The following is a 27,837-nucleotide window of genomic DNA, read 5'->3' as shown; positions in this document are numbered from 1 at the left end:
CCTCTGCCTTCGAAGTGGGTGACTGGGCCAGGTGGAGCCCCGCGGTGATTAGCAAGGGTGGGATGGACCCAGACTGACCTCCGGAAGACTGTGCGTCTTCATCACGGCCCCTGTGTGTGTGCCCGTGGACAGCAGGTCTGGAGTCGCAGAGGAAGCCACCGTGCGGTGTGGGTCCTCTCTGTGAGAGCTCAGCTGAGTGCTTCTGTGGTGGGGAAAGTCCTGCCCTGCCAGGCAAGAGCCCTGTGGCACGGGGCGGTGTAGGCTGAAGGTTTTTTAGAGTTCTCAGTGTGTCACCCAGAGCCACGGTGCTTCCAGAAGGCATTGGGATTTGGCTTGAGTGGTTCTTAACACAATGTGTCTTTCCCTCCCTCCCTCCCCTCCCTTCCTCTGTCCATCCATCTGTCCTTCCTCCCTTCCTTCATCAGTGAAGCAGCCAATAAAGTTTTCAGGTGGTTTAGATGAATGCCAGTTACAGTTTAATTGTAGAAGTTTTATAAACAGAATTAAACTCTGACAAGAGGTGCAGAGTCCCAGCCCTTTCCATGGGCGCTGGGTTTGCGCCTCATCCCCCGGATCTCCCAGACAGGTCCAGTTCATCCTCATGCAGTGTCACATTTTCCTGGCCAGAGCTCTGGGTCTCCAGGAGGGTGAAGCAGGGTCATCCGGGCGTTTGATGAAGGCTCTTCAGTTCTGGGTAGGGCGTGGAACCGTCCAGGCTTTGAGAAGCTGGAAACAGGCCCCGGTGTCGGGAGCTTGGGCAGCACTCAGCGCTGAGCCTGGCCGTGGGCAGTGTGGGGGCGGTCTCACCCGGAGCTGCAAGGGTTGTGCCCTGGCCTGGGAACAGGAGGAGAGGGTACAGAGAAAGTGTTGCAGGACTGTAAGGAAGTGAGAGCCAGCTGTCTCCCAGCGGGAAGGCCGGTTCCTGGAGTGCCTGCCGGGCTGGGGTGGGTGGCATGAGCGAGGGTTTGAGGATGAAATCAGAATCACCAGAGAAGTGAGCGTCCTTTGGGACTCCTGGTTGGACTTCAGTGTGTCCCTGCACCTGCCCAAAGACTGCCGAGGCTTCCGAGTGGGTCGGTGATGGGGGGCAGGGGGCTGAGTGGCCTCCTTCCTGGGACTGAGAGGGACTGGATATGGAGGAAGTGGCTTCCTTTCCTGCTCTCACCACCTAGGCAAGTGCAGGGAGTGGGTCTGCTCCCACCCTTCCCCAGGGACCTTCATGACTGCCTTGATCTTTAGTTCAAGTATTATATCCTGTGTGTGTTCAGATGAGTTTGCTCCAAGCCAGCAGCCATCCCCACTAGCTGGGCCCTGGGCCTCCCGGACAGCGAGGTGTTGGGGAGAGGGTAGACAAGAAGCCTCCTGTGTCTCTCGGAGCCCAGGTGGCCCCTGGGTCTTTCCCACTTTACCCTTAGAAGGGAATCGGCCCCTCCTGGCCACAGAGCTTCTGAGTGACAGCTCCAGAACTCATGTCCATGTCACCAGCTGAGTACCCCCCGTTCCTTCTGATGATTAAAAAAAACATAGTAAGAACATCAGAACTCAGGACTTTGTTGTTTAGAAAACCCTATTTTACTGGTATTTCTACACTTGTATTTTACTGTAAGAAAGCATGACCCTGGTGCAAGCGAGAGTTTTTGATCGAGCAGGAAGATGCAGAAAGGAAGCCAACTGGGGACAATTCTGGATGCAGAATTGTCTTGTGTGCAAAGTGTGTTGGCACAGCTCAGATAGAGGGAGTTTTTGAAAAATTGGTGGAAAATACGTATAATGAAGAAAAACGGTGCGTGGGTCTCAAAATTCTTTGTGTCAAAGTAAACTTATCATGTAATTCCATTTTCAGGAGTTGTAAACAATTACTTGAGAGGCAGTGAGATAGAGAGTTTCCGTCTGCTGGGTCACTCCTCAGAGGCCTGATATGGCTGGGGACTGAAGCCTGGAGTGGGGGACTTGGAACTCGATCCAGCTCTCCCAGATGGGTGGCAGGCACCCAGTTACCTGAGTCGTCACCTCTGCCTCCCAGAGTTGGTGTCAGCAGGAAGCTGGAATTGGGAGTCGATCCGAGGATCAAAGCCAGGCGCTCCGATGTGGGACGCAGGTATCCCAAGTGGTGTCCTAACTGCTGGGCCAACCTTAACCTGCCCCTCCACGGACTTTTTGAAGTCCCCTCCTATGTGCTAGCGCGACTCAGTATACGACTGCCGAATTCCAAAGAGAAGTTCCTCCGCCTGTGTACTCTCATTAGGCTCAGGCTTTTAGCCCGTGGTTTATTTTTCCGTTTGCTCACAGCCTGTAGGAGGGCCGGGGAGGGAGCCGACGGGTTTGCACTGCTTACCTACTCTCTGACTTTGGAGCTCAGCAGATCTGTGCAGTGTTTTGTATCGTTGACTTTGACAAATCAGGACAGTAAACCATACTCGCAGCAGCTCATTTGGAGGGACCTGAGCTCTGATGGATGCTTGGATCAGGGTGTGCACAAATATTTCTCTGATTCGGGTAGTCTGGAGCTGTGTTGTTGCAACAGGCAGGACGGACAGCCTTCCAGAACTCCTGGTGGTCCCGTTGCTCTGTGCACTGAGGGATGTTTCTTTCCCGTGTGGCCCGCCCTCCCCGCAGCTCTGCGAGCCTGGGATTTCACCTACCGTAGAGAGAAACATAAAATGATGTGGTTCCTTCCTTCCCTAGTAACAATAATTAGAATCAGAGGTCGTCCTGGAATGCAGAGAGGCAGAGAGGCCAGCCTAACGTCTCAGGAAATGTGCTCCCACTCCCGCTTCTTGACTTTGATGTGAGATGAGCACATGGCTGAAATGAAGAACGCATTGTAAGCGCTTGCGAAAGGCCTTTGTCTCTGGCCACTCAGGTGAGCACCTGAACGAGAACTTACAAACCAGGTACACGACTTGGAAGGTTTTAATCCGATTACAGAAGTGTCCTCCTTTTCCCTGAAGGACCCAGGGCTTCCTGGGACACGTACACATGTATTTACGGATCAGTGAAGTTGGAGCCACTAGACGGGGAGCTCCCGGAGGGCAAGGAACAAGGCTCAGTGCCTCAGGTTCTCCCTCCTGTGAGCAGAACACGAGTGGACTACATATCAAGCCGAATGAAGGTCGTGTTTCTGAAGTGAGGGTATAGACAGGGGCAGAATCCCAGTGCTCCCAAGGTGTTGAGTGGGGAAGGGCTCCTGTGGCCCCTGGGAGACCTGTGATGCTGACTCGGTCAGCTCTGAGCTGGGTCCAGCCCCGCCAGCTGGGTTCCTGAGTTCCGAGGGTCCCTGTGCTCCTGCTGGGAGCCGAGTGCACACACAGCACATGCAGCACTCCCCAGGAGGCTGGCGGTACAAGATCGCCACGCTCTGTTTTACCAGTGAGGAAACCGAGGCTGGGAGAGGCTCAGGACCGCCATGGGCTCCCAGCCAGGACGAGATGGTAGGTGAAGGTTCCTGTCCAGGTACCTCATGTTCACCTACTGACCCGTCTCAGCAGGAAGCCTGTGCCCCGACTCTAGGTTGCTGTTCGAGGCCCATCAGCCTTGCATCTTGGCTGCTGGCTGGTTTTGTCCCCGCCATGGTGCCTGGCTCTGGATCTTGTCCCCACAAGTTGGGAAGTGTGGGGTGTCTGGTTCATCCCCTGCCTACACTTTGTCCCTTCCCTGCTTCTCCTGGTTTGCACAGGGCCTTACCTCTCCTCCCGCCCCTGGCTCCTGGGTGGGGTGCCTGCCCCCGTGCACATTCCTGCCTGGGTGACTGCACTGGCCAGGCCACCGGCCGCACCCCACCCTGCTCTGGAGGCACGTCTGTGAGCCCACAGAGGCGTGGTGCAGGGCGTCCTGGGGAACTAGTCCCAGGGCACCTCACTTGCCCCCAGTCCCCTCCTCTGCCTGGGCTGGTCTTGAGGAACCCCATCCTCAGGACCACCCTGGAACACAAGCCCCTGTGCTGCCCCAGACCTGGACAGAGCAACAGGAGGCCGAGAGCCCAGCCCCCAGTGCCCGGGGCATAGCCCTGACATGCAATCACTCTGGCAAGCAGCCTCAGGCAGGCCTGGGCAGAGACCGGAGAGGAGGCGAAGGAGGGAAGGGAGCTGCAGAGAGCAGACAGGAGACAAAAGCCAGCTTAAGAGTAAACAGCCTGGTGGTGGGGTGGGTGCCCTGGCTGGAGGGCTGGCCTGGGCTGGCCTGACCTGGGAGCCGGCAGATTGACGCCTGCTCTGAGTCTCAGTTGCTCCCGAGGCCCTGCCAGCTCTGGAGCTTGCCGGCTGGGCTGGGAGGAAGAGGGGCGGGAACAGAGATGACAGAGGCCCGAGCAGCTTCAGTACCCCTTCCCCCAAACACCCCGCTGCCCCGGAGCTGCAAAGGTAGATCTAGATCGTAGGCTCCAGAGCCAGGTGCATCTGAGCGTTTTACCTGCTGGCCGGGTGGCCTTTGATGGGTTGATCAACCCCTGTGGGCCTTGGGCTCGTTATCTGTCGGATGGGGCTAATTGCCTTTCTTGCCCGTGGGAAGAGCTGCTCCTCTGGACTCTCACTCCTGCCCTGTTGCAGGATGTGCGGCTTCCACTGGAGGAGCAAGCCCTGGTGCTTCCTGGACTGCAGCCTTCAGCGTGACTGGCCGAGTGTGCGGCAGGGGCCGAGGTGTGACGGGCACGGCCTGTTCACCCTGCACGCGGCTCACCTGGCCCCACTCGCCTTCCCAGGCTCCGTGGCGGAGCATCGCTCTCCAGGTCATTGCCTTGGGCTCCAAAGATGGGAGGAGATAGCAGCAGCCCCAGAAAGCCTGAGTACCAAGGGGCACGTCCCAGGGTCCTCTCTCAGCAGAGACAAAGATAAATGGCTGTGGCTGTAGTATCCTTCCTTTGGATGTCTGTGTGTGGACAGGGGCTGGGGTGGGGGTGGGGGCACAGAAGGGAAGGGACACTGCCCCTGCCTTCACCCCGTACCCCGCCTGATGCTTCCTGTTCTATTATGTCGCTTCTGGCTGCCTCAGACAGCCATCTCTGCTCGGTCAGGGTTTACGGGTGACTCATGTATGTGTATATATAAGGCACACACAGTGATGTATAAATCCAGGGGGCTTCCCCCCGCCACAAAGTCTCCAGGCTTCTCAGAAGATCAGCAGCCAGCAGTGGAGTGGCTCTGGGTGACCTTGGACGTGCAGGTGACCTCTCTGGCTTGTGGCCTCTTCACCTCATCCGCCTGCTTCCACCCCTTAACTGATCGTATGTGTGGCAAGTAGATGCAGAGATCGGATCTATTCAGCACGCTCAGCCTATTTGCTGTTAAAATTTGGAAAACAAACGCAGGTGCCAGAGGTGGCTGGATTTTGAATGTCCCTAACCACTTCTAGGAACGAAGTAGGTATGGGGAGCCCGGTGCCTTCCTGATACCACGATGATGCAATAGGTGGAGGCTGGGGCCTCCTCAGGGCACACCCTGCAACCTTTTAGGGACCCCCTCTGTCCAGCCCAGCCTGGGTGTGTGTCTTGTGCACTTGCTCGGCACTGATAGGGGTCACTGGTGGGGAGGAGTCCTCCGAGCACGTGGCTGCGTGTCCCGTGAGCTGTCCCCGAGGCTGTGCCCAGCCTGCAGTGTCCAGGGCCTCCTCTGCCAGGGCCCTGCTGATTATCGTTGTGGGCATTATCTCTGCTCACCACCACTGTATCCAGGGCTGGGGTGTCCCCGCACACTCGTTTACCCAAGGGCCCTTGTTTGGAGTCTGACTCAACCTCCGCCCGCCCAACGTTTGACTCATCCAGCCCTGCTCAGAGCCAGTGTCCTTACCCAAAGGACGACCTGGCTCCCTAGGGCCTGCCTGGTCCCTCACTGGCAGCAGTCTCTGCAGCACCATGAGTGGCTCTCGGCTGATGGAGCCGTGGGCCCAGGCCCCTCCTTCATCACCTCCACCATCCCACTGTGCAGGGGAAGCTTGGCTTCTGTTAGGACCACACCAGACCCCTTTAGTGGTTTTCCTGCTAGATCGTGGTCCTCCCATTAGCAAAGGGAGAAAGGAGACCAAAGAGGCCATGGAAGGAAAGGTGGTATTGTTCTCTAAGCTGCAAGGTGCTGTCCAGTGGAAACTGTTGTCATCACCTTCATGGTCATTGTCGTCATTGCCGTAGGATATGGCAGTGCCATACATGGTCACTGGTGAGCACAGATCAAGTTTCCAGCCAGTTCCTGATGTTAGAGGTCATGGAGTGAGGGTTTGAGTCCAGACCTAAAAGCTTTCCAGTATGCATCCCCGGCCTGCTAAGTTGAAGGTTAGTTTCTACAGATTGATTTGAAGGCAATTGGTATTGAACACTAATCATTCCTATACTGAAAAATTTAAATTTATTAACCACAGCAGTTAAAAGGTGGTGTTTCATGTTGTAGATTCTTTTTTTTTTCACCCTGCAAAAGGATCCACAGTGGTATTTTTGATGGATGTTTATCTCTCTGTAAGTGTTAACAGGTCATTAATGACTCAGTAGCTGGACTTTTGAGAAAAGGCAGGCTGTAAACTCCAGCTCAGGGGTGCTGGTTAAGGAGAATTAGAAGTGCACGGCCAACAGGTGCCTGCTGAGTTCTCCCTGTGCCCTCATCCCTGGGCCGTGAGTGGAGAGCAGGCTTCCTCCATCTGAGAACTCACACTCTCTTTGGAATCCAGACTTACCATGAAGACAGAGTTTAAGTGCTAAGGTCTTGCTTTCCAGAAATCCAGGGTGTACACTGCTTTTTGAGGAATGCTGCTGTCGCATACAGCAAAGGAAAGGAGAGGAAGGAGCTGACCTACGGCTCCTCTCAGGAGTACGGTGCGCACTTACGCTGGCCTCCAGAGGGTAATACTGACTGGCTGACTTGGAATGTAAGTCTGTGCGGTCAGGGTTTGCTTTTGATAATGGCCAGGCCCCCGTGGCTGCTGCAGCAGGGAGAGAAGGAGGAGCAAGGGTTGTGACAGACAGGGGTGGTGCCCTCAGCAGGCTCCTCCAGGAGGGGTCGCCGGCTCGAATCCAGGTTTGAACCTGTGGCCAAGTGGAAGATGGATGTCATCATCTTCTCCCTGCTCCTGCTGGCGGCTCCTGGAGCCTCACCATCACCATGCGTGCAGACCTGGCCAGGGGCCGATGGTGACCTCTGTTAGACTGTCTCTACCTGGAAAACTTTTAAAAACCATTCTTCCCTGAACACCTGCCTCCTAGGGTAGCCTCACTGCCCCTCGGTCGCACCCATGTCATTTGGTCCCCTGGCCCTGAGGCCCGCACTCCTTGGCTAGGCAAACCACTGTTTAGGTCATGCTTGGTTTTGCCTGCTCCTGATATTCCGGTCTCCTAACCCATTTCCTTTGTTGTATGCATAGCTTTCAATCATTTCCCCTCTTGCTAGGGTTAAAGCCTTTCTCCTTGATGATGTTGCAGATGTGGGTGTCCTCTGGACCCCTGCTTTTGGTGTGTACTCACCCCCCACACTCCAGCCAGGTGCAGTCTTCCCCACACCTACAGGATGCTTCTAAGAAGAATGGCAACATCCTTGTACCTTGGAGACACTCAGAGCAGTGGCTGCACCATTGAGAGCAGGCACTGCAGTTTGCCCTAACTGTGCCCTCTCTGCTCCAGGCTCCCATGGGGCAAGGTCTGTGGGTTGCAGGTGTGTTAAATGGCCTGTGTGTGAACAGGAAGGGAATTGGGGGTTTGCCAGACACCACTTATGTGTGTGACAGATTGAGGGTCCCTTTTGAACACTCTGACTTTCAGGGAAGCCCCAAATTGTCCAGCCTTGGGGGCCACAGCACATGCGTGTGTCTGTGCCCCGGCCCAGAAGGCAGCTGACTGTTGCCACTGGCTGAGCCAGACGTGTTCTAGGGGGTTTCCGCTCTCAGATACTGGCAGACCCTGCTGTCATCCCTGTGAACAAGGAGGGAAGCTGGGTGGGACTTGAGAGTTCGTTACAGTGGCTACAACCGAAGAGCCACATGGGGCTGAGTCTCTGCCAGGTATGGGTAAGTAAGGGCAGGTAGCTGATGGCAGTGCAGATCAGACCCTGACCAGCCGGAGATAGGGCACCCACTCGCAGACACAGTGCACTGGGATCAGCGCAGCCCTAGCGCTGGGCTGCTGCTGGCTCAGTCACTTTTATCACGGAAGGCCCCAGGGAAGCTGTTTTGCTGGTGGAGAATTAGATTTGATTTCTCAATGGAGATGAAGTGATGAGTACGCCAGGCCAGGTGGGCTGGATCGTCCCTCCCTCAATTGCAAAGGACGTGAAGGTTCCCCTGTCTGTGCTCTCCCGCCCTCTTCCCTGTCCATTGCCTCCAGTTTTCATCCGCTGTCTGTCCAGCTGTCCCTCACACAGAAGCACCTATCAGGTACCAGCCACTGCATGAAAATCTGCATTCCCAGTCAACTTTGCTCCCCTCCCTTCCCCTCTTATCTTTCCCTCTTCCCTATTCTCTTGACCCCAGCTTGCTCCTGAGAAAGGGCCTGAAAACCTCATTGTTGCCGAGGTGTAACTAATAAACACCAGAAGGCAGGGGTTTTATTTCACCAGTGCAGAGCCCTGACTCTGCCCTGAGAACGGTACAGATATGAGCTAGTTTGCCTAACAACACTGTGCAGCAGACAGTTCTCATTTTACCGATGAGTCCATGTTTTGAAATTCCAGCTGAAGAAGTGAAGCCGGTGGTGACTCCTTCGGAGTGGGCCAGGAGTCCCTGTCGCCCCAGAGCTGTCCACCGTGGCTCCTGAGTGGCAGTGCCCCCTGGAAGGAGAGGAGGGGGCTGTGGAGCACTTCTCCTCCCCTTTCTGGTCTCACTGCAGTGAGCTCTGAGCTACTTCCACTCTCTTTTCCCCGTATCCCATCTCTGCACAAGTGGCACAAGATGTAGAAGACATTAGGGTATTACAGATAATATATTCCAACTTCCTTTTTTAATTAAAAATATTTTTTTAAAAATTTATTTGCAAGGCAGAAAGACAGAGAACTCCCACCTGCTGGTTTGCTCTCCAAATGCCTGGAAGCCTGGAACTCTATCCAGGTCTCCCATGTGGGTGGCAGGGATCCAACTACTTGAGCCATCACCTGCTGCATTAGCAGGCAACTAGGATTGGAAGCCAGAGCTGGAACTCAAGACACTCTGATATGGGGTGTGGACACGCTAATTGCTAGACCAGGTGCCCACCCCTCGACCTATCTGTTGACAGTAGGATGCGTGAGGTTCAGAGTGGTGAGGAGTCCTGTTTGTGGCCACCACCAGTTTAGGGACAGCGCAAGATGAGCAGCCAAGACCCCCAGCCCCAGCCCACACATCGCTCCTGCCCCTCTGTCACCACGGTGCTCTTTGCCTGCTGCTTCCTGGTCTAGTTCACTTCAGGATCTGTTGCTGCAGGTGTCTTATGGGGCTTTGCTTACTGTTTCCAGTTTATTGCCAGAAGCCGTCTCTCTTCCGTTTTCTGCGGCTTGTTTTCTTTCTATTAAGTGGCTGCCCCTGTTTTGTCCCCTTCCGCCCCTCCCCATGTCCTCCCATATTGAGGCTGGGCTGCAGCAGCTCCAGTCCCAAGGCCCTAGCTCCTCCAGGGGTCCTCCTGCTTCCTGCTCGCCTCTGGTCCCCCAGCCCTGCCCTGCGAGAGCTGAGGAGGGGTGGCCACGGGAAGAGGGCAACTCTTCATGTCCAGCCCCAAGTCTGCTTTCCACAGCGCTGGGCAGGTTCCTCCTGGGGTGTTACCTGAGACCTGGGCGCTAACTTTCTTCCCAGGGCCTTTTGGCAAGGTAGACATTCTGTCTGGGAGCCATGGCTGACCTGCTAAGGGGCAGGTCCACCACCCTGTCTCCCACCAGATGCGGACTCTGAAGGTTCTCACCATCGCATTTGACTATGACTGCTGACCCAGAGGGAGCCTCTGTCCAGACAAGTGTTCATTACAACAGTGTTTTGGGTTTTTTTCCCATCGTTTCCTTAGCGTAGTGGAGAGGTTTCTGCACAGAATAAGGTGACATTTGGTGGTTGAGCCAAACAGATGGCTGGGACGCTGACTTTGGAGTTGCACTCCCTGGGGAATGAAGTGGAAGTGGGGCAGGCTGCAGGATGACAATATGCAATATGGGGGCTCTCTGGACTCTCAAAACCTGTCCTGTGTTTCCAAATGCCTTAGAAATTCTCCTAAGAGAAGTGAAGATGTAAACGCATATACACAGGGGTGGGCCTTCAGCTTAGACATTAGTATGTCTGTTAAAGAGCTCATGTTTCCCATTAGGGTGCCTGAGTTCAAGTCCCGTCTCTGGCTCTTGACTCCAGCTTCCTGCTAGTGTGCATCCTGGGAGGCAGTGGTGATGGCTCAAGTACTTGAATTCCTGCCATCGGTGTGGAAGACCTGGATTGAATTCCCATCTTCTGCCTTCAGCCCCCAGCCATTGAAGGCCTTTGGGGAGTGATCTGGTGGATATGAGCTTGCTCCCTCTGTGTCTTGTCTCTATCTCTCTGCCTCTCAAATTTTTTTTTTAAAGATTTATTTATTTGAAAGTCAGAGTTACACAGAAAGAGAAGGAGAGGCAGAGAGAGAGAGGTCTTCCATCCACTGATTCACTCCCCAATTGGGTGCAATGGTCAGAGCTGCTCTGATCCAAAGCCAGGAACCAGGAGTTTCTTGCAGGTCTCCCACATGAGTGCAGGGGCCCAAACACCTGGGCCATCTTCTCCTGCTTTCCCAGACCATAGCGGAGAGCTGGATTGGAAGTGGAGCAGCCAGCAGTCGAACTGGCACCTAGATAGGATGCTGGCACTGCAAGCAGTGGCTTTACCTGCCACGCCACAGCATTGGCCTCTCAAATATCTTTTAAAACTCACATATAGGCAGTATTCATTGTTCTTTGTTCATTATAATAAAAAAGTGTTCAGTTTAAAAATAATAAAAAAAAAAAACACCAAATGCCTACCAGTAGGTGAATGGCTAGTCAACCCTGTGACAGAATATAACTCACCAGTAAAGGAATGAAAAGTTAGCAAGAGGGTGCTTCAACCAGTCCATGGGAAATGGAATTAAAAGCTAAGTTTCTTTGGCTGCAAAATTTTTTGAAATCCATTCACAGTTTTAAATAATACAAACATGTTTCCATGGACTTTTAAAAACGATTCCATCTATACAAAATTCTGAAGCACTCCAGAAGTATAGTGGGCAAGAAGCAGATGTCGGGTAGTAAAGGGTCAGAGGGTTAGGGAAGGAGGAGACTTAAGGGGGGCGCGAGTCCTCCTGTCTTGGTTTCGGTGGCAGTTACAAGGCTGCAGTATTCATCAGGCTGCACAGTTAAAAGGACTGACCGTTGTTGTATGTAAATTGTGCCCTGCAAAAGCCAACAAAAACGAAGCACCAACCACTTGGATTGGACCAGCATGGAAGGCTGGCTGCCTATCCACAGGTGTTCTTAGGGCTCCCCTGGCTTCTGGGGTTGGGGAGGACACTAAAGTGCATTTCAGGGAAATAAGGGGGCTCTTTGGGTTCTCAGCAGATTCCACAGTGGCTTACTGAGATGGGGTTCCCCACCATGAGCAGAGCACGTGTGTCGGTGAGAAACGAGGGAGCCCTTGTGAGTGTGTGAGGGCGAGGGGAAGCAAAGGGAGGGAATGTACCCCATGGGATTCCAGTGGGGTCCGAAAATAAATAGAAGGGTACGCAACTCAGTCCTGATCTCTGATGATTTCTCTAGGTGGGGACCCTCACTGTGTGACGGTCGGGTGAGTGCCCTGTAAGGTGGGAGCTGTTTATTTGTAACACCTGTCTTCTCCCCAGCACAAATGGGAGATCTGAACTCATTGACTTGGCAGACTCGTGTGGAGTGCTTTTCTGAGCTCCGTGGTGCTAAGAGCTGTGTAGATGTAGGTGCTGACCAAGGGAAACCTCTGTGCTGTGTGTGTGCAGTGTTGGGACTCACCTGGCCACACACCTCACTTGAGGTCTTGGCGCTCTGGGTGGAAGGAGGATGCCGGGGGTGCTTTGATAGAACAGCCAGCCCCATCTGAGAATCGTAGGTAACATTTCAAATAGTAGCTAAACTAGCTTGTAGGATTTCCCTTTACCACACCCAATAGCTCACGGAGGCCAAGATGTCTATGTTAGCTGCTCCTTGGCAACCAAATGGAATTCTTTTTAGTGGTGCTGGATTTAAGAGTGTTAAAAATAGATTTTTTAAGAACTTAGCTTTTTGCATTCAGGATGTCCTCAGGCTGAGCCTGGCTTCACAGATGACCATGGCTGAAACACAACACAGCTACCGAGCTACACAGCCAACTCTGAAGGCAGTGGCAGATTTTGGTAGCTCCGACAGTCAGACTTGATCGACCTGGTGCATGAACTTCACGTTTGCTCTTCTGCAGGGGGTGGAGAGGGTGGGTATTAATGCTAATCTTGGTGTAGCATAACATGTTACTGCCACATGCCTTTTTTTTTTTAATCTGGAAGTTCAAGCAGATATCAGAAGGAACTGTTTGTGGGTACTGAGAAGGTTAAAATGACCATTTCAAACAGAAATGATACTTGGAAAAATGACTTCCCTTTTAGGAAGGTAAATCAGCCATTTAACCACTATTTGTTAAATTCTTTAGGATTTCTGAATATCATATGTGACATGTGTGCTGGGTGCTTTAGAATAAATGAAAACAAGTAGAAGACAGAGTCCCTGCACTTGAGAAGTGCATTGAGAAGACTTGGAATTGACCAAGGACTAGAGAGGTACCTAGCCGTGTAAGGCCCAGACCCGTGGTTAGGTGCACTGTGCAGTGTGAGGGCTCTGTGAAGCTGGAGAAGGTTGAAGGTGATTCTTCTTGCCAAGGAAGACCTTCCACAAAGCCCTGGAGCATGAACAGGATCCAGGAAGTGAGAGAGGAAGAAGAAAAGCCGGAAAGGAAATGAGATTTTTTTCACTTGAGCAGAATATTTTTTGTTGTAGGTAGAGGGGCCTAAGACTGGAATAGAAATTCAGAGGTCTTTCGCTGGAACTCTGGACTTGAGGCTTAAGGAGTTGGAGCTCATTCTGGAGTATGAGGGGAGTTGTTGAAATGCTCATTTGCTTAAGGCAGCATTCTGGGAGCCCCAGGCTGAAGGCTGTGTGCTGTGGAGAGTCTGTGTAATGTCCTCGCGCTGAGTTCCAAGTTCTGGAGGTAGATGTGATTGATGGCCAGGTGTTCCTTTCACAAGTGAACCGGAACTAAACACTGTAGGGCACTAGCACGTGGGTGTGTCACTAATGCAGAGGCAAGCCGGATCTTGGAAAGCTTTCATTTGGCATCTATTGATGCTGTGGAGTGGGCAGGAGTGAAGTCGAGAGGAGAGAGCCCATCAGGCTCTGTGCTGGTCCCCTCTCCAGCTCCTCCAGTGCATCTATGCCTGGAGGATTGTTCAGGGCACGGACGGGTCTTCCTGATGACACGTACTATTCAGGTGGCCTGTGAGGAAACAATGCAGCCACCAAAATTCGTTTCCTTATGGACTCTGTTAGTAGCACCTCTCTATTTTTGGAGGTTATTAAATGTGCCTGAATTTGAATGAACTTTTTGGGTGGGGTCAATAAACCAGATAGTGAGTTGGCAGTTGGAAAGGAAAGAGGGTCTGGGGACCAGGAGATTAGCTGGAGAACATGGCAAGCAGGGATCCAGCATGTTCTAGAGAGACCTAGACTCTTTGGGGTGTGAAACGTCAGAATTTTTTCCAGTTTCCTTCCTGGTACTTCCTTTTCCAGCCAGAATTCTCTTTTGACACTGGTGTTGGTCATTCAAACTGTAGCTGTTCAACGTGGCATGGCCTGGCTCCTTGTCCTGGACAATGAGAAGGCTGTTTTAATGACGGCAGGGCGGCCATGTGTTCACTGCAGAGGAATAGTGGCTTCCAGAAGACCTGGAGGCTTTGGAGACAACTCCCAGTGGCAGAAATTAGTTAGAAAGTAGAGTAGAACTGGGTTCCAAAGACTTACAGTACATGGATTTGGATGTGCTGTGGGCAAACTGACATACAGGAGATAAAACGAGACCTAATATGGGGGATTGACAAAGCCCTGAGGCAGGTAGGCTAGTGCTGACTCGTTGCCCCTGTTCTATTTACTTAGATGTTTCTATTTTATCTGCCCAAACTCTGCATGGCTGTGGTCTCACTGGGGCCCAAGGTATCTTTCAGAGACCTTGGCTACCTGTTGTGTGTGGCCAACAGCAGTGTTTTCTTTCTTTCTTGATAATTTCATTTTGGGTATACTTCAGGCTATTTTTGAATCTTTGGCTATTGATTTGAGGTCTTTTTGTTATTTTTACATCAACTGATAGCAGAAAGTTTCACTGAGTTCCCTGCTCTATAGTAAGTGTTTCCTTTCGTTGTAGAAGCAAACTGTTCACAGCCCTAACAGGGTTTGCAACGGATTGTATAAGTGATACTGACTTCTGTGTCAGCAAAAAAGGAAACAAAAACTGATCGTAGATGACATTACCTAAATGACAGTACCTCCGTGGGTCCTTTTTTTCACATTTGCTGTAATCCCGTTATGGCATTGTCCTATTACCTCAAGTACTGTCATCTTTAAATGCTGTCAAATCGTAACTGGATTGCCAAGGACAGAGGACAAGAATCAGGAAGAACGCTGTGGCGTTTCCCAACACACCAAAGAGACAGTCACCCCCTCTCATCCACTGACTTGTCGAGAAATTGTTCTGTTAAAAATCATAACTCAGGTATCCTTTGCAAACTTTGATGAGATAGCCCTATTTACTGCTCAAGTTCCTAGAAGGAAAGAGACGCTGTCTTTTAACAGCCAATGAGATAAACTCTTCCAGGATGATATTATTATTTCTGCATAGTGAGAATGACTGTAAGTATTATTACTGTGTTTTTAAAACCAAGGTCAAAAGTAATGGCAGGGGCTGGCGTTGTGGTGCAGGGCATTAAGCCGCCACTTGCAATTCTGCATCCCATATCAGAGTGCCGGTTTGAGTCCCAGCTGGCCCACGTCATGTCCAGCTTCCTGCTAGTGTGCCTCCTGGGAAGCAGTGGAGGATGGCCCACGTATTTGGGCTCCTGCCACCCATGTGGGACACTCAAATGGAGTTCTGACCTCCTGGCTTTGGCCTGGCCCAGATCTGACTGTTGTGGCCATTTGGGGAGTAAACCAGCAACTGGACAACTCTGTCAGTCTGCCTTTCAAATAAATAAATTAATCTTCCTTTAAAAAAAAAAAAAAAGTAAAGGCAGAAAGAGAGCTCTGTCTAGGAGTTTGACATCTAAGTATTCCTCATGCTCGCCCAGACTTACTTAGGGGGCTCCTTTCTAGAGCTGAGGAAATGGAGCCAGGAGATGTGAGAGGCCAGCAGTGTCAGCCACTGGGTTTCGCAGTTGTGCCACCTGTTCACATTCCTCCTCCTGGGTGTAGACCAAATTCTTACCCAGATTGCCCATGGTAAGTTTGTCCATCTCCACTCTTCATCTTCCTGCAGCTTCCTTAGATAGGCTGGTTGTTGGGAAAGTCAACAGGTTCAAGCCGGGCCTCTTGTTTTAATGTCCCCTTCCTCATAAATAAGAGTGAGAAATAGTTACTTGAATGCCCTCATGAACGGCTGGCTTGGTTGCCAGAGAATGGGACTAGCATAAGAGGGATGGGCTAAGACCTCTATTCCATGCCTTTTTTGGTTTTGCTTTAGGTTTTGTAAGGGCATCGTTTAGTTTTTCCTTAATCTGATTCTGCATTCATTTTTACCGTCTACTGGGGATTAGTGTGTTCTATTATTCATGCTCTAGAAGAATCCCAAGGGAAGATAATCTCCATTCGAGGAGACGACAGAGATGACGCAAGAGCGACTGCCCACTGCACTGCTCCCCTGTGGAGGGTTCTCCCCAGGCGCTCGGTGTGTGCCATTGTGGGGCGCAGACACCCGAAGGCCTGGCTGGAGATGCAGCAGGGGCCGTGCTGACGTTAGTGCCAAGAGCTTGGCTAATTGACTTGCAAAATATAGGTTAGGGAGTTTTATGGGATACCAAATTATCTTACACTTTCTTTGATTAAAGACAAAATATACGAAGTAAATCATTATGTGGCAAAAGGTTAGCACTTAGGGATGCCGTGCTGCCTTCCCTCTGCTGCTCTGTGGGAAATAACTGGTCAAAGCAGGGAAAACTCGCTGCTCACAAGCTCCGAGACGTCTGAACAGGGGAGGTAGGTGATAGGAGAGACACTTGCCTTAGCTTTGAGTTTCCCAAGTCTAGATTTGATGTACCCATTTTCTTTCAATATCTTAGATGGGTAAGTCTTAGAAATTCTCTCTTAAAGTGTGTGTGTGTGTGTGTGTCTTAAGTATGGGTTTCTTGAATTTCTCACTGACATCAGTACTTAACTACACATATGTGCCTGAAAGGAACTCTCACAATTTGGCCACCCCTTCTCTCTCAGTGTGTGAGGAGGAGGCATGGGTGCCAAATTGGAGGTGGGGCAGAGTGGGCTAGTGGAGCTGTGATTGGTGTCTCGACTTGATGTGTGGGGAAGAGAACAAATCAGAAGTCTTCTCGGAAATGAGATGAGGTCCACCCACAGAGCAGTGATCCTCAAAGCACCAGTACCAGGCTGCTTGGGGCGTCTTGGCCCTCAACACTTTTTTAGTCAAATCCATTTCTGAGTGAAGAACAGCTTGTCTACTCTTGACCTGCTGACAGGGCAGGGGTCTTTGTGATTTTGGCTAGATGTGGAAATAGATCCTTAACTAAACTAATGAAATCTTTTTCTTCTTCTTCTTCATGTGGTTGGGAGAAAAGAGAGCCAGAGCAGAATGTTGGAGAAAGAAAGTTAGGGAGAGAGACACTAAAATGTGCAGCCTCATTCCCCAGCCTTCGTGTCGAACATGGGAGTCAGACGTGGCAGGATGTGTTTCCAAAAGCAGACAAAGCCACCTACTTGGTGGAAGATGGATCTGAGGGGCCTGGAATTGCAGTGTAACCTTAGGGAAACCCTGTCCTTCTGGGATGAGCTCAGCCCATTGTTCACAGGGGGCATTGCTGGTATTTATAGCCTATGCCTGCCGGTCCCAGTGAAAGGCGCTTAACTTCTCACCCAGAATAGCAAGCATTGTTTCCCATATCTAGGTTGCTGGGGCAGCTTCTGAGGAACCTAGGAGTCGGTAGCTTTGTGACGTGGCACAGAGGGTTTTTCTTAAATGACTTGATTGGGTTTTGCCACATTTCATGTTATTTTTCAGATCTAGGTTTATTTTCCCTTTACACACAGGACCTAAAAGATTTGGAGATCTGGCTCATGCAGTCCTGTTTTCCCCATCAGCTTAGAAGACTTTCCTGGGCCTGCTTTCTGGAAGCAGCTGACCAGGCTGATAGAAGCAAGGAGGCCCGGGCCTCTCTGGAGTCCTCTTGTTTCACACTGCCTGGTCTCTGTGTCATAGTGCATTCTGGGTTTGTGTGCATGCATGGTCTGGCTTATGACATCTACCCAACCCCATCCTGTTGCCTTTCGTAAGCTAGCAACTGTAAGGCCAGACTGCCATCACCTTCTGCCCACTCTCTTGTTTGCAGGGACCTCAAGGAAAAAGGGGCCTGCTTAGGGAATTGGGTTCTGGCCTGTGATGAGGTGAGTCAGCTTGGAACTGTGGTTGCAAGGGACAGTTTGTTCTCCCAGGGCCATGCCTCGGTGGTGGCGATGGCAAGTAGTTTTCTTTTCTTTTCCTTTTTTTTTTTTTTAAGATTTACTTTATTTTACTTAAAAGTCACAGTAACACAGAGAGAGGAGAGGCAGAAAGAGAGAGAGAGGTCTTCTATCCACTGGTTCACTCCCCATATGGCTGCAACGACCGGAGCTGTGTGGATCCAAAGCCAGGAGCCAGAAGCTTCTTCCAGATCTCCTATATGGATGAAGGGCCCAAGGACTTGGGCCATCTTCTACTGCTATCCCAGGCCACAGCAGAGAGCTGGATTGGAAGTGGAGTAGCTGGGACTAGAACCAGTGCCCATATGGGGTGCTGGCACCGCAGGTGGCGGCTTTACTTGCTATGCTACAGCGCCGGCCCCAGCAAGTAGTTTTCATAGTTCCTATTTTGATTTAAATATTAGTCTGTCTTGCTCTTGGTCAAGTCCTAGGCAAGTGCCACAGAGGATTTCTTTTTTGGCTTGAACCAGATGAAATATAGAGCACACAAGTACCCCATGGTCCTGGACACACAGCGCCCCACCCCAGAGCAAATGTCCCATGACGAGCTGTTCCCAGGTGAGAATTCCTAGCACGTGGAGATGTTACAGTGGTGGTGAGGGCTGGAAACCTCAGCCCCCTGTGCTTCCCCCCGATACACACACACACAATGTACACCTTCACTTAAGAAAAACAAGTGCACCATGCTGGAAGTATAGACTTGACCTCAGCTCACCAGGTGCAACTGCTGACCGGCACAAAATAATAGGAAATATTTTTTAAGAGGAGTGGGGGAGGGAGTTTCTGTTCCACCCTCACTGCTATTTCAATACAAGGCAACCTGGTGCATCTGTGGAACTCACTTCCCTTTCTCGTTTCCAGTAGCCCCGGCCCCTGGGGGCTGGAGGAGGGAAGGTGGGAGCTGGGAGGAGAGGATGGAAGGAGAGGTGGGGAGGAGAAGCACAGGGCAAGAGAGAAACTTGAGCTGTCCCTAGCGGAACGGGAGTGCAGATCTCGTCAGGCTTCTTGGCCAGGGAGAAGCGGCCGGACCTTGCTGTGACTTCCCGCGCGGCGGCCGCGGTGACTGGCTCCGCCGACACTGTCGCCGTCTGGACAACCCTGCCAGCTCCTGGAAGGGCGCCTTGACAACCGTCACAGGCGAGACATCGAAAGCAGGAGCTGTCGATAGTGACCTGCGTTTGCAGCAGATCTGAGGGCCTTCTAATTAATGGAGGAGCTCTACGCGAGAGTAGAGCTGTTCGACAAGCCCCTCGCACGCGGGCAGTGTCACCATGCAGATCCTGGTCACGTGTAACAAGCTTCTGGCTCCTAGCAGAAGCCGTGCCACCAGCGCGCTCGTGAGGGTTCAGTTTCAAGGGGGTGGGAAGGGTGGGAGGGGAAGCAACCCAGAAAGAAAAAGAAAGAGGAACAAGAAGAAAAGGAAATAGGAAAGAGAAACGAAAAGAAGCCCTCACGGCAGTGCTCGGGCAAGGGGCTCAGAGCCCATCCCCGAATGCCCCCTTCGCTGCCGGCCGAAGCGTTCGGAACCTTCTTGCCTTTGAGGCTTTCCTGACTGTACTCTCGCTGCTAATATGCCAGCTCATTCATCCCGTGTTTCCTGGAGACGAGCGTCCTCTGTGAGTTATTTCTGACCACTGCAGCGTTCCACGGGGCCTGAATTGTTCAACGCAGTGCCCCAACTTCAGTGTTACAATCAAAGCATGCGGCAGAGACATCCACCTCGCTGGGTCCTTCCTTGGAGGGAGGAACAGATGGGGGCTAAGGGAACTGCAGCAGCACCCTGGGCCTTGCCTGAGGTCACCTGGACTTGCCTGGACTTAGACCTCCTGACCCTGGCCTGGCTTCCTCTGGGAAGACCACCTCTCTGTCCCGGCATACGAGTTAGAGGGGTCGGTGCTGGGCACCCTGAAGGCCGGCCGGCCGGTCTTGTTCACGAAGTAGCAGCACACTCTTGCCTGTATTGATTCTCCCCGAGCTCCCCGCACTATCCTGGCAATTATTCATGGGAAATAAAATAATATAAATCATGCTGCCCGATTCTTCTCAAACATCTCACAAAGTAATCACAGGGTGAGATGCAGGTTTCCTTGCGGTGCCTTTATCAGTAAATCAGATTCTGAGCATTTATCAGCAAAAGTTAGATTTAAGCATCATTCCTGTAATGTTTGAAAGAAAGAAGATTTGTTTCGGTGGGGACTCTGCCAATCAATGATCTTCCAGCCTGACTCTGCTATCAATTATTGCTGCAATTATTTGTCTAGTTGGATATTTAAAATGTCATCAGAAAGAGATGATTACATATTCCAGAAAGCAAGGCACTGTATAATCAGATGAACTGAATCCAGTTAAATGTAGTGTAGTCCCAACCTGTCCTTCAAAGTAGAATTTCTGAGCTACAGCTGAAGCCGCAGCCTTCGGCCTGCTTTTAGGAAGCTCGTCTTAACCTTGGGATGCAGTATGCTGCTGGGGTCGGGCGATACTCAATTATGGAGAACTTTCCAACTCTGAAAATGGAATTGCTCCTTCAGATACACGAGAAGTGCATTTTGGTTATCTCATTCAATTCATCTGCAAGTCTATAAATAAGCAGTCCCTCTATTCTTCTTGCTTCCTGTGCATGTAAATGCCAAATCCTGATTTGTGGTGAAGTTGTCACATGCCCCTTTCCCACTCTCCGAGCCTGGTGCCCAGGAACTAAGCAATGGCAGTAGAAATTACAACTGTTTGGAAGCCAAGAAAAAGCTCCGTTTCTCACTTTTCTCCAGTTCCGGATATTCTCGGCTCTGCTCCATCTCTCAGCCTCCTCCCCACACACCACCTCCACTGCACACCCTCCTTCTGTCCGCTCCACGAACAGGAAACAGAAATTCAGCTCCAATTTCTTTTTGCATGGAGGAAAAGAAACCACAACCTGAAAAACAACCCAGAAATTTCCAGCCAAACTCGGCTCCCAGATAGAATGGTCCCAAATGTACTAAACTCATAGAAAAGCTCCAGTTTAAGAGGTCTGTCTCTCTGACGAGCTGAATGCCACCTCTGAAAGGGGCAGAGGCCATCCCCATCTTTTTTTTTTTTTTTTTTTTTTTTTGACTCTGGATGAGAACCAGGCAGAGGTTCTAAGGTCTCCGTATCTAGATAGGGTTCACGAGTGTGAGAACGGTCTGTAGGACCACCTGTCGAGGGTTTTCTCAGAGGGCGGGCAGGGCTCTTACCAGTCCTGGACACTGTGCTGGTCCAAAGACTGTCCCACGAGGACATAAGACGTATTCAGTGTCTGGGCTTTTGGTGCAGCCCTGCATCCCCTGTATCGGTGTGCTTGGGTTTGAGGTAGAGCTCCACTCCTTATTCCAGCGTCTTGCTAATGCACACCCTAGGAGATAGCAGGTGATGATGGCTCCAGTAGTTGGGTTCCTGCCACCCATGTGGGAACCCTGGATGGAGTTCCTAACTCCTGGCTTCAGCCTGGCCCAGCTGGTGGGGATTTGAGGAGTGAATCAACGGATGGGAGATCTCTGGCTGGCTGTCTCTTGTCCCTTTACCTTTCCAATACATAAGATCAAAAAAACTTTTTAAAGAAAAGTAATCTCATCTATAAAAAGCTTTTGGAGATGGCAGGGCTCTGGGTTGTGTGTGCCGGAAGCTACAGGAGAGAGAGAAGATGAGAATGAGAATTTTCCATCTGCTAGTTCACTTCCCAAATGACCACAATAGCCGAGCCAGGCTGGAGCCAGGAGCCTAGATCTCCATCAGTGCCTTCCACGGGGGTGGGTGGCATGGGCCCAAATACTTAGGCCATCCTCCACTGCCTTCCCTGGGGCGTGCGCAGGAATCTGGATCAGAAGCTCAGCAGCCAGGACTCGAACCAGCGCCCCGATATGGTATGCCAGCATTGCATGTGGCGGCTTAGCTCACTGTGCCACAACACTGGCTCCTCAGGAAACTTTAAAATACTCATAATGCAACAAAATGGAGAAGAAACAGTGTCCCTGCCATAGTTGCTCGTAGCTAGGGGCCAGCCACGAGTAGCCTTGTCCCCACTTCTTCACTGTCCTTGCTTAGAGACTCCCCCAACTGGTGCCTGGGGGACTCACTTGCAGCCCGTGGTGACCTGGGTCAGCTGATCACACTGCCTTATTGGGGTTGGGGGGATGTTGAAATTACTTTGATCCTTGCGAGCATGTTTATATGCTTGTGGTGGGTGAAGTGTAGCGTGTGAAAACCACAAAACAGAGGCATGAAGGACTCGGTTTAACTCTTGGGAGACATAAGTGAGGCCCCAAGTTCTGAATGTCTTTGCTTTTTCTGTATTTGTTTCTCTTCCTACATCTTGCAGCATGTCCCATGCAGAGCCGTGCTGGTGTATGTGTGTATGTAGGGGTTGGAGGTCCTGCAAGTCCATGGCCATGGTTTCCCACTCCAGGGCCCCTACAGGTCATTTGGCTGGGATTCCCCAGCCTCCCAGAGCATGCGGGGGCTTTGCATTCCTTCTTATCTGGGCTGTGGCTCAGCCGGGATCTGGTGCAACTTGGACTGCCAGGTGTAGGTTGCTGCAAATGCTCCCCCTGCATCTGAGGCAGACAGGGGCATCCAGCCAACTTTGACTGCACCTTCCATGCCCAGAGTCCTGGCCTGATTTTAAAGCCCTTTGAATGGAGCAAACCATTATATGAATGAATGGTCGTCACAATGTTCTTTCTTTTGGGGTAGAAAGCTGGGGGTGCAGGTGGGGGATGAGAATAAAGGAAAAGGAATGATTGCTTAAAAAGTCAAGAGGGAAAGAGGAACAGGACCCAGACTAGTAATTGTGACCAATTCATCAGAAGACTTAAGGAAATCTGACATCCATTGTAGCTCTTCTAACTGTAATTGCACAGCATTTGGAAAGTGAATGATTAACCTGATTGTCTATAACAACCATTGAGTAAATATACAATTACAGATTGCCAAAATAGTACAGTGAACCGTGGACCAGCAGCCACTTCCAAGAGGCTGTAATCATCTGGTTCAAGGCTGACCCAGAGGCTCCTTGGTTAGTGAATCATTTACCAGGCAGACCTGGATGACTTGGGAAAGGGAAGGTTTTCCCTGGGCACCGCTGGCTCCATGGCCCTGTCCTTCCAGTAGGTCATTCAGCATAGCTCTCCAACAGGAAGAAAAGTCCACTGCACAGCCCTTGACTTCTGAGTTTTTATTGACGGGCTCTTGTTTGTCTAACACGGTGCTAGGCAATCCGAGTTCTCCTAAGGCTCAGAGGGCCTGAACTTCAGCTGGGGAACCGGTGGTAGATGCACACCAGTTCCATGGAGAGCCGGGGGTACGTGTGTCCTTTGTGGCCTTACTGGCCCCAGCCCTGTGTCCCGCAGTGCTGGCCACCTTTGGTGCAGAGAGAGCAGTCATCCCAGTGGGGCCTGGGCCCGGGGAAGTCCACAGCCTGCTCTGTGCTGGAGCAGCTGCCAGAGTCAGCCAAGAGCCGCAGGCCTTAAATGCAAAGTATGATTTAACAAAAGCAGCTTTTGAGTGAGAAAGCTGAGTGGAGTTGTCCCAACCTGTCAACTTCAGATTTCTTTCCTCCTCTCCATAAATCAAACAACGGTTGGTGGAAGGGAGGGACAGAAGCGTTTCATTTTCAGATTTTGTAAGAAAATAAAATCAAATCAAAAGAACCTGTCCCACGCTGATACCTTACATGCCAGGTTAGAGCCTGAGGCAGATTTTTGTGGCCATGTAATAAGCCTCTTTAAGATGGTGACAGACCCTTGACTCCTTGCCTTGAATTACGTTGATAAAAGACATTTATTGCATTAGAGCCGGGCAGGAGTACAGGATGGTTCTTGCCTGGTCGGCCCCTTTGAAACCGCGTCAGCCCTGCTGTCCACGCTCCCCTCCACCTGACAGGGTTTGAGTGCCACGGCACGGAGATCTGTGGGCAGGGACGGAGTGGCGGGGGTGGGGGCTTTCTTCCCAGCAGTTGAAGGTGGAGGCTCTGGAAGCAAAAGGATTTCAGCCTGAGGGGCTTGTTAGGGGAGACAGGAGACCTTCCACATTCCTGGTAGACCTGAGACATTGGTGGCCTCAGATCAGCTTTGCATCCGGGACCGTGAGGCTGGGGATGCTGCACTTCCGGGGTGTCATGTCCCAGGCTGGCCGAGAGAGGTCGGAAGCAAAAAGATGACAGCATGGGGTCCCCTGATTGGCCCTCCCCACCACCACCACCATGCCCAGGGAGCATGGCCCCTTTGCCCAGAGAGGCTTGCTTCTCCACGGGCCGGCTTCCCAAGAGCACCTGTCCAGGGGAGTGGAAGGTCGTGGTGATGGTGCAGGCCAGGCTTGAGGCATGGGAACAGAGGCGCTGTCTCTGCTGTTGAGTCACCAGACCTAGTCACGCTGGGGGCAGCCGGCAGCTCCACACCCCACGGCCACATAGGGCCTCTCGGGTGAGCACGGAGTACTCGTGCCTGTGGGCATCTCCTTTTTGTCCAAGGAACAGATTCTTCCTGGATCAGTCAGCAGTGGAAAAGGGAGGATTAGGAGCTGGAATAAAAGCCAGGAAAATCACTGTGCAGCCCAGAAAGCAGGCCTGGCTTTTGTTCTGCGGGACTCTGTCGGGAGAGGTCGGGGCTGCTGTGCGCCTGGGAGGCGGGAGGTGCCGAGGGACAGCGGGACGGGAGCGATGGCCGCCTGCCCGGGGCAGAGGCCTGCTTCCGAAAGAAGGACTCACCGTCGAGGGACGAGCCCTCCGCACAGCTCCGGCACCCTGCTTGTCTCGGCTCACCTCAGGCGAGAGGGCAGCCTAGTTTTGTTCCTGAAGAGATGTCAGAGCCTGACCTGCTAGACCATTTTCATTTTTTGAGCGCTTTGAAGCCTTAAATTAGTTCTGGTAATTTCTGAGCAGTTCTGTGTTAGCCACAGGACGGGACAGGTTTCATTTCTGGAGAGTGGCCAGTTCTTTTTTTTTTTTTATTTTTTATTTTTTTTATTTTTGACAGGCAGAGTGGACAGTGAGAGAGAGAGAGAGAGACAGAGAGAAAGGTCTTCCTTTGCCGTTGGTTCACCCTCCAATGGCCGCCGCGGTAGCGCGCTGCGGCTGGCGCACCGCGCTGTTCCGATGGCGGGAGCCAGGTGCTTCTCCTGGTCTCCAATGGGGTGCAGAGCCCAAGGACTTGGGCCATCCTCCACTGCACTCCCTGGCCACAGCAGAGAGCTGGCCTGGAAGAGGGGCAACCGGGACAGGATCGGTGCCCCGACCGGGACTAGAACCCGGTGTGCCGGCGCCGCAAGGCGGAGGATTAGCCTGTTGAGCCACGGCGCCGGCCATCATTTCTGGAGAGTGGCCAGTTCTGACTCTGAGAATCTCTGGCCAGGGCTGCGTGTGTGGTGTGGCAGTGAGGACCTTGCTTGGTCCCATAGGCGAGTGCCTGGGTTCGAGTCCTGGCTCTGCTTTCTATTCTAGCTTTCTGCTGATGTGTACCCTGGGAGGCAGCAGTGATGGTTCAGTGTTGGGCCCCTGTCACCCATGCAGGAAACCTGGATTGAGTTCTAGGCTCCTGACTGCGCCTGGCCCAGCCCCAGCTGTTGTAGGCATCGGAGGGAGTGAACCAGCAGATGGAAGATCTCTCTCTCTCTCTCTCTCTCTCTCTCTCTCTCTCTCTGCCTTTCAAATAAATAAGTGAAACTTTTTAAAAATTGCATCTCTTGGCCTGGAATATTTGAATCTGAGCCCCATGGGCTGTGCCTCCCTCTCTCCACATACCCTCTCCCTGTAGGATGGTCGCAGAAGGGCAAGTGGTTACCTGGTTGTGGCCCCAAGTGCAGTGTGCAGACCACACACTGCGCCGGCCCCTGCTCGGGGGCTTCTGAGGTGAGTGGTAAGGAGCAGTGTCCACAGCCGGACACCAGAGGCAGGCCGGATGCTGGGGTCCAGCCCTGTGCCCTGCATCCTTCCAATCCCCTGCAGCAAGGAAAGGAAGACGCTCTCCTGCGGCACAGGGTGAGGAGCTCACGCCTACCACCCCGGCCGGGATCCCCTGCCTCAAGACGGGTGAGCCCTGGGCCGGAGCCTGCCTGGGCTGCTCTGCTCCTGGCTCCTTCTCCATGGTCCGTTGTGGGCGGCAAGACCAGAAAGGGCTCCAGCTGTCTGTGCGGCCTGTGTCCCTCTCCCTCGCCCCCCCCCCCCCCCCGGCAGCCCAGAACACAAGCATCGAGTGTCCTCTAGAACTGCCATGCTTGATGCTTGATTTTCTTTAGCTGCTCCTTGTGTTGTCTCAAGGCGGATCACGATGGCGATAGAGAGGCCTGCGTTACTGTTCGTTGTGAGCTGACATAGATAAAACGGCCAGGGGTGGCCTCTTCAGAGTAATGTGGGAGTTTCGTGTTCTGTTGGCTTTGATAGACGAGCCTTCTCTGCCCTGGCAGGTGTTATCAGAATCGACGTTTGCCAGGCGCCTGGTCACTCCTGGGGCTCCATCTTCACAGCCCAAGTGCCTCCCCCACCCCCAGTTCCTCGGGCACCTGCTACTGAGTCTGGGAGACACTGAGGTGTGGGTTGCAAGGCTGGTGCTGTGGACGTCTGGGGTTGTGGCTTTCCGTCCACCTCATCTACCTGGGAGGGAGGGAAGGGGGGAGGCATGAGTATTTTCTGGGAACAACTTCCGGTGAGCCTGGACGCTGAGTGACAGAAGTGTGCTTAGGGCCCCCCCCCCTTTTTTTTTTTTTATTTAGTCGTTTGTCCTTCTCAGCACAAAGGCATCCGGCTGCAGTTGAGCCTCACCTTGAGAAGGCCCCAAGACACACAAAAATCTCATCAATGGAAACTGATAAATTAGAGGGTGATTTTTCACATTACCCAAAGATTGTTAACTTTTCAAAAGGTTTCACCACGGGGTTCAGCTCCCCCACTGAATTTAAAGTGTTTGTTTACAGATCATTAGCTACTTGACAGAGAGGAGGGCGGGAGAGCAGGGCGCTCTTACAAGGTACAATATTGGAAGCCCTGCCGGATTTTCCGAGTGTCTGGAAGGGTGAGGCACGCGCTCTGGGGATGGTCAGTTGGTCGGTGTGATTCGGGTTATGGAAAGGGCTTTCCAGGAACTCAGGCCGGGACCACGGAGCCTTCCCTTGGAGCCCTGCATGCGCCGTGGGTGCCAGGCCCTGGCGCGAGGCTGAGCCTCGCCACTGGCCCTTCTGGCACTGGCCGTGGAGACCTTTTCCCTTGACATTTAGCCTGGGCTTGCGGGAAGTCTCTTCCTGGTTCTCTGACCTTCCGTGTCATTGGCTTCAGGCCTTGCTGAAGCCCGGGCGTGCCCCAGGAGGGTGAAATCCCCCGACAGGCTCACTCTCCAAGCCTGGTGGTGGAACCCCGCTGCTCCACACTCTGCAGCTTCCTCCTCATTGCTGGCGGGGTCACAGCCATGCAGGCCTGTCCAGGCTGGCTTCCAGCGTGGCCACGGAGCCTTGGAGAGAGGTGGAGGAGAGAGAGGTGTCTCCCGTGCAATGCAGTCTGGGGACCAGAGAGGGGAAGGAAGGAACTGAAAGTCCCAAACAAGTGGTGAGGACCAGAGTTAGGCTTAAAAATGGGGACTTCGCTTCCTGATGGAGGCAGCCTTGGGGTGACTGCAGTGCGACTCACCAGGCAAGGGTGTCTACACCTTAGCTGATGCTTCCAAACTTGCCCCAGCTAACCTGGGAAATACCTCAGGCACCCTCCTCCCAGCCCCAAATCCACAAATGAAGACAGAATGCTGGGGAAGGTTACGCCCACCCTCCCCATGGCTTTGAAGAGGAGAAAGAGGGGAAGTTTGGTGGGGAGGTCAAGTGGCTGATTGAAGAGCCCAGGCAGTAGAGGAAAATCTCAACATTTCCTACACAGTCATTTGTCGACAGTGTGTCAGCAAGGGCAAGCCCGTCTCTAAAGTCACACGCGTGACTGCAGCCAGGCCGTGGGGCTGCTCCCAGGAAGAAAAAAAGCAGAGAGCAGTTAGCAGCCCACCCACCCTTCAGTGAGGAGGGGGAGCAAAGCCAGGACGCAGGAGCTTTCCTTGAGTCTCACAACAGTCCACCTGCCTGTGCCCCTGGCTTTAGGGAGGTGTTGCATTTGCACCTGTGAGCATGGGAGACTCCATGAATCCTCAGTGGACTGATTGAGGTGCACTGCACTACCTGGTGGGCAGCCTGTGCTGTGCAGGTGCTGTGGGCG

At 52.4% G+C, this 27,837-nt stretch overlaps 1 protein-coding gene across 10 annotated transcripts in view; it reads left to right on the top strand.

The window, feature by feature from the left end:
• Window positions 1-27,837, top strand: part of BCL11A (BCL11 transcription factor A) — a 97,963-nt gene that overhangs the window by 47,970 nt on the left and 22,156 nt on the right. Inside the window, exon 1 of one of the 10 annotated variants that reach the window (XM_062208686.1) lies at window positions 26,148-26,163. The exons of the other annotated variants lie outside the window; for them this stretch is intronic. The gene's annotated coding sequence lies outside the window, so the exon portion shown is untranslated. Of the gene's footprint in view, window positions 1-26,147; window positions 26,164-27,837 lie in introns of those variants that run through there. 10 annotated transcript variants of the gene reach the window in all.

This window comes from Lepus europaeus, chromosome 13 (genome assembly GCF_033115175.1).
Source record: "Lepus europaeus isolate LE1 chromosome 13, mLepTim1.pri, whole genome shotgun sequence".
NCBI lineage: Eukaryota > Metazoa > Chordata > Mammalia > Lagomorpha > Leporidae > Lepus > Lepus europaeus.
Note: the sequence above shows the minus strand (reverse complement) of the source record. Positions and strands in the feature narration are given on the sequence as shown.